The sequence below is a fragment of the Elephantulus edwardii genome, unplaced genomic scaffold, assembly GCF_000299155.1.
Source record: "Elephantulus edwardii isolate Elephantulus edwardi_28Jun2011 unplaced genomic scaffold, EleEdw1.0 scaffold00032, whole genome shotgun sequence".
NCBI lineage: Eukaryota > Metazoa > Chordata > Mammalia > Macroscelidea > Macroscelididae > Elephantulus > Elephantulus edwardii.
Genome location: NW_006399782.1, coordinates 20,165,689 through 20,178,062, shown reverse-complemented (window position 1 = coordinate 20,178,062; position 12,374 = coordinate 20,165,689). Strand labels below are relative to the sequence as shown.

Sequence of the window (12,374 nt, the reverse complement as noted above, 5' to 3'; positions counted from 1 at the left end):
AGGGATATTCTTCCACTTTTCAAGATCTCTTTTTGTTTCTTGTAGTAATGTTTTGTAATTTTCTTGGAAAAGGTCCTTTGTACTTCCGGTTAAATTTATTCCCAAATTCTTAAGTGACCACTATCTTTAACTTTGGATGACATTATATAGTTAATAGAGCATTCTAAAATAAAGTAGAAAATACATATATACCAAATGCGATGACAGAACTACTATAAAGAACCAAATATGCCATGAGAACAGATAAAGGTACTCCAATCACTTTTGGAAATGTTGTGTGGTGGTTGTTGATTGCCATCAAGTCAAGCATGACTCATAAGGACTCTATTAACAAAAGACTTAATGCCTTTCCATAACTGTCGTCCTTTCTCCAAGTTCACACAGTTTCCAGAGGCATGTGGTTTAGGAAGTGGATGCTACTCCTGCTTCCAAACCTGTTTTACACCTAGGAACTCCACCAAACACCTTCCACACTGGGAAACCATTATGGTATTTGTTACCCCAATGGAAGTAGATCCAGCATCACAAGTTACTTCATACAGCACATTGACAAAGACTAATGTGCAAAGTTGGAGAGTGTTCCTCAAGATATAACAGAACCAGTATCATATAGCAGTGGTTTAGTAGTCTCATTTAGCACTTTTAGAAATAGGGTGGTATAAATTTCAAATAAACAAAAAATTAAAAATAAGCAAATAACTATTTTTACCAATTACAAAATTGTTATCATTCTCACATTTTATTTTAAATTCAAAATGCGAAACATGCCATTCAAAGGCCACCTACAGCATAACTGATTCTTCTGTTTAGTTCTTTCAAATGGAATGATTTTATATAGGTACATGCTCATCTTAACACACAAAAAAGAAGCGGCTAAACAATATTGTCATCAATAATCAAAAAGTTATCCTTCACCAAATTATAATTTGAATATGAAGTTTAGTTGTATCATATTTTCCCAATGGCAAATAAAACTTAGTTTATAGCATTCAAATAATTTTAGGAATAATATGCATAGAGCACACATACAGTAGACCAACAGAAAGAGGCTGAACTCTCAAAGTTTGAAACACAAAGGACAAGGAACAGTTTTTAAGTAGACACTAATGATTAGAACATGGAATGTGATAAGCATGTTGCATGATTATAGGAACACTGGACATTGTTAAAAAAGAAATGGAATATATAAATATTGACACTCTAGGTATTGGAAAAAGAGATGGATTGGCATGAAACATTTTCAAGTACACAATTATATGATCCCCAGGAATTGACAGCAAAACAAATGACATATTTTAACAGACTCTGCCCTGGAAGCGCTCACCAAGTTGTGCCAAGAAATCTGAAAGACAACCACCTGGCCAACTGACTGGAAGAGATCCATATTTGTTCCAATTCCAAAGAAAGGTGACTGGACAGAGTATGGAAATTATCAAACAATATCATCAATATCACATGCAAGTAAAATTCTGCTAAAAATTATACAAAAACAACTGGTAAAGCACTTTAACAGAAAACTGCCAGATTTGTAGGCTAGGTCTAGAAGAGGCCATGGTATTAGGGATATTATAGCAAATGTTAGATGGATCTTAGCTGAAAGCAGGGAGTACAAGCAGAAAGTTGATCTGTGTTTCATTGACTAAGTAAAGTCATTTATTTGACTACGGAGTAAAACAAACTGGCTAATTTAGAGAAAAATTGGAATCACAGAACACTTACATGTGTTGTGTGAAACCAGTACTCAGACCAAGAGGCAGTCATCAGAACAGAGCAAGGAAATAATGCATGGTTCAAAATTGGGAAGGGTGTACTCCAGGGATGTGTCTTACATCCATATATTTTCAATATATATGCAGAACAAATCATCCAGGAAGTTGGTCTCCCTGAGGAGGAATGTAGCATTAGGATTGGAGGAAGGATTCATCAACAACCTGTGTTATGTTGATGACACAAACCTGCTTTCTGAAATTGAGGAGAACCTGAAGCATTTGCTGCAGAAGGTCAAAGAATGCAGCCTTAAATATGGACTGAAGCTCAACATCAGGAACACAAAGATTCTCACCACTGTTCTGTTTAAAGAAATTCAAACTGTTAACAGCTTAAGTTTGTTTTGCTCCAAAATCAATGCTGTTGGCACCAGCATCCAGTTAATCAAAAGACAAACTGTGTTGGGAAAGTCTGCTGTCAGGAAACTCACCACAGTACTGAAAAGTAATGATGTAAGTCTGGAGACTAAGGTGTTTCTGATCCAGGCTATAGTCTTTGAAATTACTTGCTTTGCATCAGAAAGCTGAACAATGACTAGGAGTGATAGAAGGCAAGTTGATGCCTTTGAGCTGTAGTGCTGGAGAAGAGCATTGAATATATCATGGACTTCTAGGAGAACAAACAGGTTCAGCATAGAGAGGATGAAAACATACTGGTCCTTGGAGGCAAGGATTCTGAGGCTTCATGTGACTTACTTTGGTCATGTTGCAAGAAGTGATGGGTCCCTGGAGAGGGACATCATGCTTGGGAGGGTTTAGGGATAGCGCAAGAGAGGAACACCATCGATGAGATGGATTGATTCAGTGGCTGAGGTAATCGGGTTAGCTGTATTAGAGATAGTAAAGTAGGCACAGGAGGGAGTAGTGTTCCTTATTGCTGTACATAGGATTCCTACAAGTCTCAAGCGCTCAATGGCATATAACAACATGATCTACACTGGAGATCAAAAGGAAAAAAAATCAAGGACATTTTCATAGTTAAAAAAGTCTTTCTAGATCCATCTTGAAATATGTTGTGAGTGACAGGATAATATCCATATGCATACAAGAAAGTCTAGTTAATACTGTTGTTGTGGTTATGTACCATTGAGTCGTTTGTGACTCATAGCGACCCTATGTACAAGAGCCCTAAACGCCGTTCTATCCTGTGCCAACCTCACTGTCTCAAACACATTCATTCCCACCACTCCACTCACAGAATAGATCCATCTCATTGAGGGTCTTCCTCTCCTGCGCCGTCCCTCCACTCTCCCAAACATGATGTCCCTCTCCAAGGATCAGTCCCTCCTTGCAACATTCCCAAAGTATTTCAGATGAAGCTTCAGAATCCTTGAGTCCAGGGAACATTCTGGCTTCACTTTCTCCAAGACAAACCTGTTTGTTCTCCTAGCAGTCCATTCTATATTCAACACTCTTTTCCAGCACCACAACTCAAAGGCATCAATTCTCTTTCTATCATCCCTATTCACTGTCCAACTCTCCGATGCATAGCACGTAACTGCAAAGACTATAGCCTGGATCAGGCGCACCTTTGTCTCCAGCCTGACATTGTTGTACTTCAGTACTCTTGAGAGGTCCCTCACAGCTGACTTTCCCAATGCAATTCATCTCCTGATTTCCTGGCTGCTGTTCCCAAGAGTGTTGACTGTGGAGCCAAGTAAGCTAAAACTGTTAACTTTCTCAATCTCTTCTCCTCCATACTGATGCTGTCAATTGGCCCAGTGGTGAGAATCTTTGTTTTCTTGATAATGAGCTTCAATCCATATTGAAGACTGCAGTCCTTGACCTTCTGCAGCAAGCACTTCAGATCCTCTTCAGTTTCAGTGAGCAGGGTTGTGTAATCTGCATAACGCAGGTTGTTGATGATTCTTCCACCAATCCTGATGCCACATTCCTCCTCGTACAACCCAGCGTCTCAGATGATCTGTTCTGCATACACATTAAAAAGGTATGGAGACAAAATACATCCCTGAAGGGCCCCTTTCTTGATTTTGAACCATCCAGTGTCTCCCTGCTCTTTTCTGACCACTGCCTCTTGGTCCAAGTATAGGTTTCGCATTAGCACGATCAAATGTTCTAGGATTCCCGTTCTTGTCAGAGTCAGCCATAGCTTGTTGTGATCCACACAGTCAAAAGCCTTTGCATAGTCAATGAAGCACAGATAGACATTCTTCTGGTATTCTCTGCTTTCTGCCAAGAGCCATCTTACATTAGCTATAATATCCCTAGTACCGCGACCAAAGAGGAAGAAATAGATAATATCTTTCAACTTTTGCTGGCAGACATTGGTCAAACATGCAACAAAGATGCATTAATAATAACGGGTGAATAGAATACAAAAGTTGAGAACAGGGAAGAAGGATTAATAGTCAGAAAACATTTATTTGGTGTCAGAAATTAGGCTAGAGATAAAATGACGGAATTTTGTACAATGATTTATTCATTGAAAATACCTGAAAACAAAAAGTACCAGAGGAATGTCTACCTGTGTTTTATTGACTATGGAAAGTAATGGCAATCCCAGACCACGTGATTGTGCTCATAACAAACCTATACTTGGACCAGGAAGCAGTGCTCAGAATAGACCAAGGAAATGTACAGTTTCAATCAGAAAAGGAGTGCTTCAAGGATGAGTCCTGTCTCTATATTTTTTTCAATCTGTATGCAGAAGAGATCATTCAGGAGGCTGCACTTCATGAGGAGGAATGTGATATCAGGATTGGAGGAAGACTCATCAACAACCTATGTTATACAAATGACACAACCTTGTACACAGAAAATGAGGAGAACCTGAAGCACTTGCTGCAAAAGGTCAAGGACTGCAGTCTTCAGTATGGACTGAAGCTCAATATCAAGAAAACAAAGATTCTCTCCACTGGGCCAATTGGCAGCACCATGACAGATGGAGTAGAGATTGAAGTTGTTTACAATTTCAGCTTGTTCAGCTCCACAAACACCACTCTTGGCACTAGCACTCAAAAAATCAAAACACAAATTTCTTGGGAGAAGGCTGCTGTCAGGGACCTCTTGAAAGTGCTGAGGAAAATCAAACCTATCAAATGGGGAAGTGACAATCTCTTCAACAAATTCTGCTGGCCAAACTGGACTAGTACCTGCAAAAAGCTGAAACAGGATCCACATTTCACACCATACACAAAAATGAAGTCAAGATGGATCAGAAGTCTGGGAGGAAAGTCCCAAACCATAAAGTTCATCAGAGACAAACTGGGATCAAGCTTAGATGGTCTCATCTATGGTATAAAAAGATTGCCAAATGCAGCTAGACATGCAAGATCTGGAGAGGATAAAATTGATGAATGAGACATTTTTAACATTAAATCTTCGTGCATATCAAAAACTTTTTCCAACGGGGTGAAAAAAACCCTACTGATTGGGGGGAAAACATCTGGCAATACCATTTCAGACAAGGGTCTCATATCCAAAGTTTACAGAATCCTACATTGCCTTCACAAGATAAAAACTTATAACACAATTAAAAATTAGCAAAAGACATGAAGTGCTGAGGACTTTCGTTCACAGGGTCGCTATGAGTTGCCTACGACTCAACGGCACCTAACAACAACAACAACAACAAAAGACATGAAAGGAGTTTCACAGAGGAAGATATTCACAATAAGAAATGCTCAAAATCGGGAGCTCTGGTGGCCTAGTGGCAAGCAGCTGCACTGCAATCCCAGAGATATGTGGTTCAAATCCACCAGATGCTCTGCCGGAGAAGGAGGGGCCATCTCCTCCTAGTATACCAGTCAGATCTGATTTGACGGTACCACACACACACACAAAACAAAAAACAAAAACAACAACAAAAAAAATAAAAAAAAGAAATGCCAAAATCACTGGCTCTTATAAGAAAGATGCTAATAAAAACCACAGTGAGATATCACCTCACTCTATTAGTAGTTGCAGAGTTTAACAAAATAGCAAGTATGTTCAAGATGATATGGCAAGATAGGAGCTCTTATACACTGTTGGTGGGATTGTAAAATGGTACACCCACTCTGGAGGGAGTTCGGTGTTTCTTCAAAAAGCTGAACATAGAAATTCCAGATGACACAGTTATTCCACTGCTCGGAATATAACCTGAGAGAATGAAAACTGAGGCACAGAGACTTGTACACCCATGTTCATAGCAGCATTATTCACCATTGCAAGAACATGGAAACAGCCTAGGTGTCAAACCACAACCTAATAGATTGAGAAGTTATGGTACATTCACAAATTGGAATACTACACAATATGCTGGAACAATGATTTTGTGAATCACTACCTAACAAGGGATGGACTGGAGAGCTTTATGCTAAATGAACTAACTCAGTCCCATATGGACATGTACTGCATAAGAAAATTATTATGTAGAAATAAATAACTAGTAAAATGTGTATGAGAATCTAAGAGGGAGAGGGTGAAAGCAGAGGAGTGAGGACGGGTATAGAGTGGTAATCATAGAGTCACACAATTTGATGGGTGGAGGGAGGTAGTGGTTTAAGGAAATGGGAAAGGTCTGGTGTGAAAAACAATGTATAAGAATTCTGTAAGTAAATGAGTATAAAATAAAAATTTCATATTTAAAAAAGTGCTGAAGAGCAATTATTTCAGTATGGAGACTTAGGAACACCTGCTTCAGGACATGCTCTTTCCAATTACTTGCTATTTATCAGAGAGCTGGACAATGATGAAAGATGACACAATAAGATTTGATGCCTTTGAGTTGTGGTGCTGGAAAAGACAGCTGAATGTACCATGGATGGCCAAGAGAACAAACAGGTTTATCCTGGAGCAGATGAAATAAGGCTGCTTCTTGGAGGCAAGGATTTTGAAGCTCCATCTCACATATTTTGGGTATGTGGCCAGGAAGGACCAATCCCTGGAGAAGGACATTATGCTTGGAAGGGTGGAGGGACAGCACAGGAGAAGAAGACCCCGGATGAGATGGACTGGCACAGAAATTGGGGTAATAGGGGGTAGATGTGTTGAAGACAGACTGGCTCAAGGTCGAGCAGAGTTCAGAGATACTGTACATATAAGGTCACTAAGAGATGCAGGTGACTTAAGGCACATAACATCAACAACAACATTCATATGGATTTCACCTGATGATATGACAGGATCAGATTTATTGCATCTGAGGAAAGACTTGTTGGAGAAGCTCAATATCAACTGTGAAAACTAAGCCAGGTGCTGATGGTGGAACAGACCATCAATTACTGCTATGTAAGTTCAAACTAAAGCTACATAATGTTAAATCAAACCCACAGGAACTAAAATTTGATGCTGAGTCTATTCCACCTGAATTTAAAAATTTTCTCAGGAACTGATTTGAGGCCTGGGACACTAATGAACAAAGATCACATGCTCTGTGGGAGGATATCAAGAATATCATCCACAAAGAATGCAAAAGACAGATGAGGAAGAAAAGACAAGATGTATGCCAGAAGAGACTCTGAATATTGCACTAGAACATTAAGAAGCCAAAGCAAAGGGAACAAAGCAGGAAGTTAAGGGGCTGAACAGAAGATTTCAAACGGCGGCTCAGGAAGACAAAGCAAAGTATATAGTGAAATGTGCAAAGATCTGGAATCAGGAAATATAAAGGGTTGAAATTCCTTGGCATTTTTTAAGTTGAAGTAACTGAAGAACAAATTCAAGCCTTGAGTTGCAGTATGTGCGGATGCTATAGGCAGAATATTCAACAATCCAGGAGGCATGGAAAGAGTACACAGAGTCACTGTATCAAAAAGTACTGATTGACACAAAAGAATTTCATGAAACAACATATGATCAAGAGGCAGTGGTGATGGAGGAAGGTCAAGCTTCTCTGAAGGAACTGGCAAAAAGCAAGGCCCTAAGAATTGATTGAATACCAATTGGCATATTTCAGCAAACACACGCTGCCCTGGACATGCTCACCAGGTTCTGCCAAGAAATCTGGAGGACAACCCCCTGGCCAACTGACTGGAAGAAATTTTTTTAAAAAGATGACCCAGCAGTGTGTGAAAATTATTGAATGCTATCACTAATATCACATGGAAGCACAATCCTGCTGAAGATTATTTAAAAATGACTGGGACAGAAACATTGACAGAGAAAAACCCGAAATACCAGGTTGTTTTTAGAAGAAAGAAAAAGAAAAAAAAAAAAAAAGAAAAGAAGAGGCCTTGGAACTAGAGACATTACTGCCAATATCAGATGGATCTTGGCTGAAAGCAGAAAGTATAAGAAGAATATGTATGTGTTTCATTGACTATGCGAAGGCATTTGACTAGGTGGATTACAACAAATTGGGGCTGACTTTGAGAAGAATGGGAATTCCAGAACATGAGAAACCTGTACAGAGGACCAGGAAGCATTCCTCAAAACAAACCAAAATAACAATGTATGGTTCAATATAAAAATGAAGTCTGTTAGGGATTCATCCTGTCTCAATACGGTTTCAATCTATATGCACAATAGATCATTCAGGAGGCTAGACATGTGAGGAGGAGGAATGTGTCATAAGTAAGATGTGTTCAATAATGTATACTGCACTGAAACAGAGGAGGGAGAAAACTGTGTGAAAGAGATATGTGGCTAGGTATTTCTGTCATCACAGGAGTCTAGAGCGAGGGCTACACAGTGGAGGGGACCTGGGGGAGGGTTTGTAAAACAATGAAAGAATCTTTTTTACTTTTCCATAATTTTTGACTCATGTACTTATAACTTGTTAGTTAAATTTGTGTCTTCTAGGTTGCAAACCCCCCATGATACATCTTCAGGGATATGAACATGTACGGCTAAGCACAATTAATAACAGTGCATCTAAATTCCAAAATCAATCTCCATAATAGTCTATGTGTTTCCTACTGCCAAAGGGGCCCTTTAGAGTAGTGAGAGAAGATCTTCACCCTGAAACCCACAGCGTTCCTTTTCAGCAGGAAGTAGCTAAGAGAATACGCCATCCCCTTTTCCTTATGAATCAGAGTGAAGTCTCTCTCAGGGAGGAGTGATAGGGAATGGCAAAGGACACACCGACAAAGGAGATTAATCAGAACTGACTTTGACAAGCACTGTGGCAATTGGACAATTAAAACAGACATTCGGATGGCGGGGGAAGAAGAACAAACTGGGGAGGAGGGTAGAGAGAATGGTGCAGTAATGAAGGAATGAAAACCCAAAATCCCTGTAAATGTTCATTAAAACTAATAAAATTTAATAAAATTTTAAAAAAAGAATTAGAGGAACATTCATTAACAGCTTGCATTATGCAGATGACGCAACCTTGCTTGCCAAAACTGAGGAGGACCTGAAGCATTTGCTGCAGAAAGTAAAAAACTGCCGTCCTCAATATAGATTAAAGCTCAACATCAAGAAAACAAAGATTCACACCATTTAGCCAATTGGCAGCACCATGACAGAAGGGGAAAAGATTGAGGTTAACAATCTTAGCTTGCTTGGTTCTACTCTCAATAGTCTTGGCACCAACAGTCAGGAAATCAAAAGGTGAATTGCTTTGGGGAATTCTGTTGTCAGTGCTGAAAAACAGTAATGTCAGTTTGGAGACTAAGGTGTGCCTGATCCAGGCCAGGGTCTTTTCAATTTACTTGGTATGCATCAGAAAGCTGGAGAGTAACCAAAGATGACATAAAAATAATCAATGTCTTTGAGTTGTTGTCCTGGAAAAGAGTATTGAACACATATATACCATGGACCATCTGTCTTGGACAGGGAGAAACCAGGCTGTTCCATGGAGGCAAGGATTTTGAAGCTCCATTTCAACATATTTCGGGCATGTTGCCAGGAGGGACCTGTCCTTGAAGAGGGACATCATGCTTGGGAAGGTGGAGGTACAGCACAAGAGAGAAAGACCCTTAATGAGAAAGATTGGCTCTGAGATTTGGGTAATAGGGGCAGTTGTGTGGCAGTCAGTAAGGCTGGCTCAGGAAAGGACAGAATTCTTTCAATGAAAAATATTAAGATTTTGGGCTTGGAATTTGTCCCCTTTTTAAGGCAAGCAATTTTTTAATGAAATATTCCTTTAAGTTATTTTAACCAAAGTAATCAAGATTCACCAAAGTAAATGTGTGCACATTTGCAAAACAAACAAGAAGTACATAGAGTCGCTATAAGTCACAGGCGACTCGATGGCCCATAACAACAATATGTACATTTACATACTCTATATTACTACCCTTCCTTCATTTATGTGGTTGTTGTATTTGTTAGTTGTTGTGTACCAAAAAGTTGGAACCAACCCATAACTGTCCCTCCAGTGGGTTTTTAGAGGCAGGTAAGGAGATTACCCACCCTCCTGCTGTGGAGTAGCCAGTGGATCCAAACCCTGTGCTTTCAGTATCACAGCACAGTTTCTCACCACTAGGACATGGTTAAAAGGGGGGGGGAGTCCCTCTAAGACTGAAACTTTTTTTAAAAAATCTAATTAAATTATACCCTATCCATAATTATGTTTCTTAAAGTACAGGTGCTTATTCTGTTTTTGGATAGATAAATTTCAGAAAGGAAAGCAGAACAATTCTATGGTAGATTTTTTTTTTCAAGAATATCTCATAAGAAGGACTTGTTTAAACTCTATTCTAAGACATTCTAAAATGAAATTCAGTCTCATAAACTCAGAATTCTAGAACAACAAGAAATCATTTGCTTGGCTCGGTTATACTTGACGATACCTATTCTAGTTCCTTTCTAAGCAGAAAGGAAAATTTCAGAATATTATTGCACTGAATACTGCCTTTAATTCCAACCACTCTTTAAAAAAAATTCCAATCTTACTTCTCCCTTCTTCCCTCTTTAAAAGTTACTCAAGCTCATCCCTTTATTATATGCAGCTTCACTGTTTATCTTCATTTTCCAACAGCAGGATGCCTTAAATAAATTCTTAAAAGCCAACACCAACAAATAAATAAATTAAAACTCAATGAGTATAAAAAGTACATATTCTAACCTACTCAATTATTAACAGGTAAACAGAATGCAGCTCTAAATTATTTACCTATCTCTTTCAACTAAAAATATTATGATTTTGAGCTTGGAATTTGTCCCCTTTGTAAGGCAGGCAATTTTTAATGAAATAGTCCTTTAAGTCATTTTAACCAAAGGAATTAAGATGCACCAAAGTAAATGTGTGCACATATGCAAAACACACAAGAAGTACAACACATTTTTAGGACTTTGGAGGGCAGTAAAATCCTTCCCTTTCAACTTTCTCTTATCCTCTTTCACATATTTACTCTGTAGCACATCTTAACAGAAGTAGTAGAAATACTCCACACTAAAGCTGCACAAGGAGGAATGTGGCACCAGGATTGGTGGAAGAATCATCAACAACCTGCATTATGCAGATGACACAACACTTCTTCCTGAAACTGAGGAGGACCTGAAACGCTTGCTGCAGAAAGTCAAGGACTGCAGTCTTCAATATGGATTGAAGCCCAACATCAAGAAAACAAAAATTCTCACCACTGGGCCAATTGACAGCATCAGAAGGGATGGTGAAGAGATTGAGATTGTTAACAGTTTCAGTTTACTTGGCTCCACAGTCAACACTCTTGGTAACAGCAGCCAGGAAATCAGGAGAAGAATTGCATTGGGAAAGTCAGCTGTGAGGGACCTCTCCAGAGTACTGAAGAGCAACGATGTCAGGCTGAAGATTACAGTGTGCCTGATCCAGGCTATAGTCTTCGCAATTATGTGCTATGCATCAGAGAGTTGGAAAGTGAATAGGGATAATAGAAAGAGAATTGATGCCTTTGAGATGTGGTGCTACAGAAGAGTGTTGAATATACCATGGACTGCTAGAAGAACAAACAGGTTTGTCCTGGAGAGGGTGAAGCCAGAATGCTCCCTGGAGTCAAGGATTCTGAAGCTTCATCTGACATACTTTGGGCATGTTGCACGGAGGGACTGGTCCTTGGAGAGAGACATCATGTTTGGGAGAGTGGAGGGACGGCGCAGGAGAGGAAGACCCTCAATGAGATGGATCGATTCTGTGAGTGGAGTGGTGGGAATGAGTGTGTTTGAGATGGTGAGGTTGGCAAAGGATAGAATGGCCTTTAGGGCTCTTGTACATGGGTCACTATGAGTCACAAGTGACTCGATGGCACATAACAACAACAACAACAAAGTGGTAGAAATAGTAGAAATACTCTACACTAAACCACTTTAATGAAATTATAAACAATTTCTTGAACTCAGATTTTTTTTACAATACTTATTTCTAAGCATACCAGAAGAAATATAAAATTATTGAACTAGAGAAAAAGTCAATAAATCTAAGATTAAAGGAAAGAATGAAGAATAGATAGGTATCACCATTTTTTTCTGAATAAAATATCAGCTAGGTTAATGTAATGAAGAATGATTACTGTTTGACATGAGTATACATTGATTACTTGGTCGTCTGGTTAATCGAATATTCTGGTTGTTTGTTGTTGTAATGTGTCCTCAAGTTGCCTGTAACCCATAACAACCCTATGCCCTGTCCTGAGCCAATCTCACCGATTTTGACACACCAACTCAATTACCCCTGTTACTGTATCAAATCCATCTCATCTGGACTCTTCCTCTTCTGCGCTGTCCTTCCACCCTCTGAGCATG

At 39.2% G+C, this 12,374-nt stretch overlaps 1 pseudogene; it reads left to right on the top strand.

Annotated features, from left to right (window-relative positions):
• LOC102851782 overlaps positions 1 to 12,374 on the top strand; it is a 151,597-nt pseudogene that overhangs the window by 2,389 nt on the left and 136,834 nt on the right.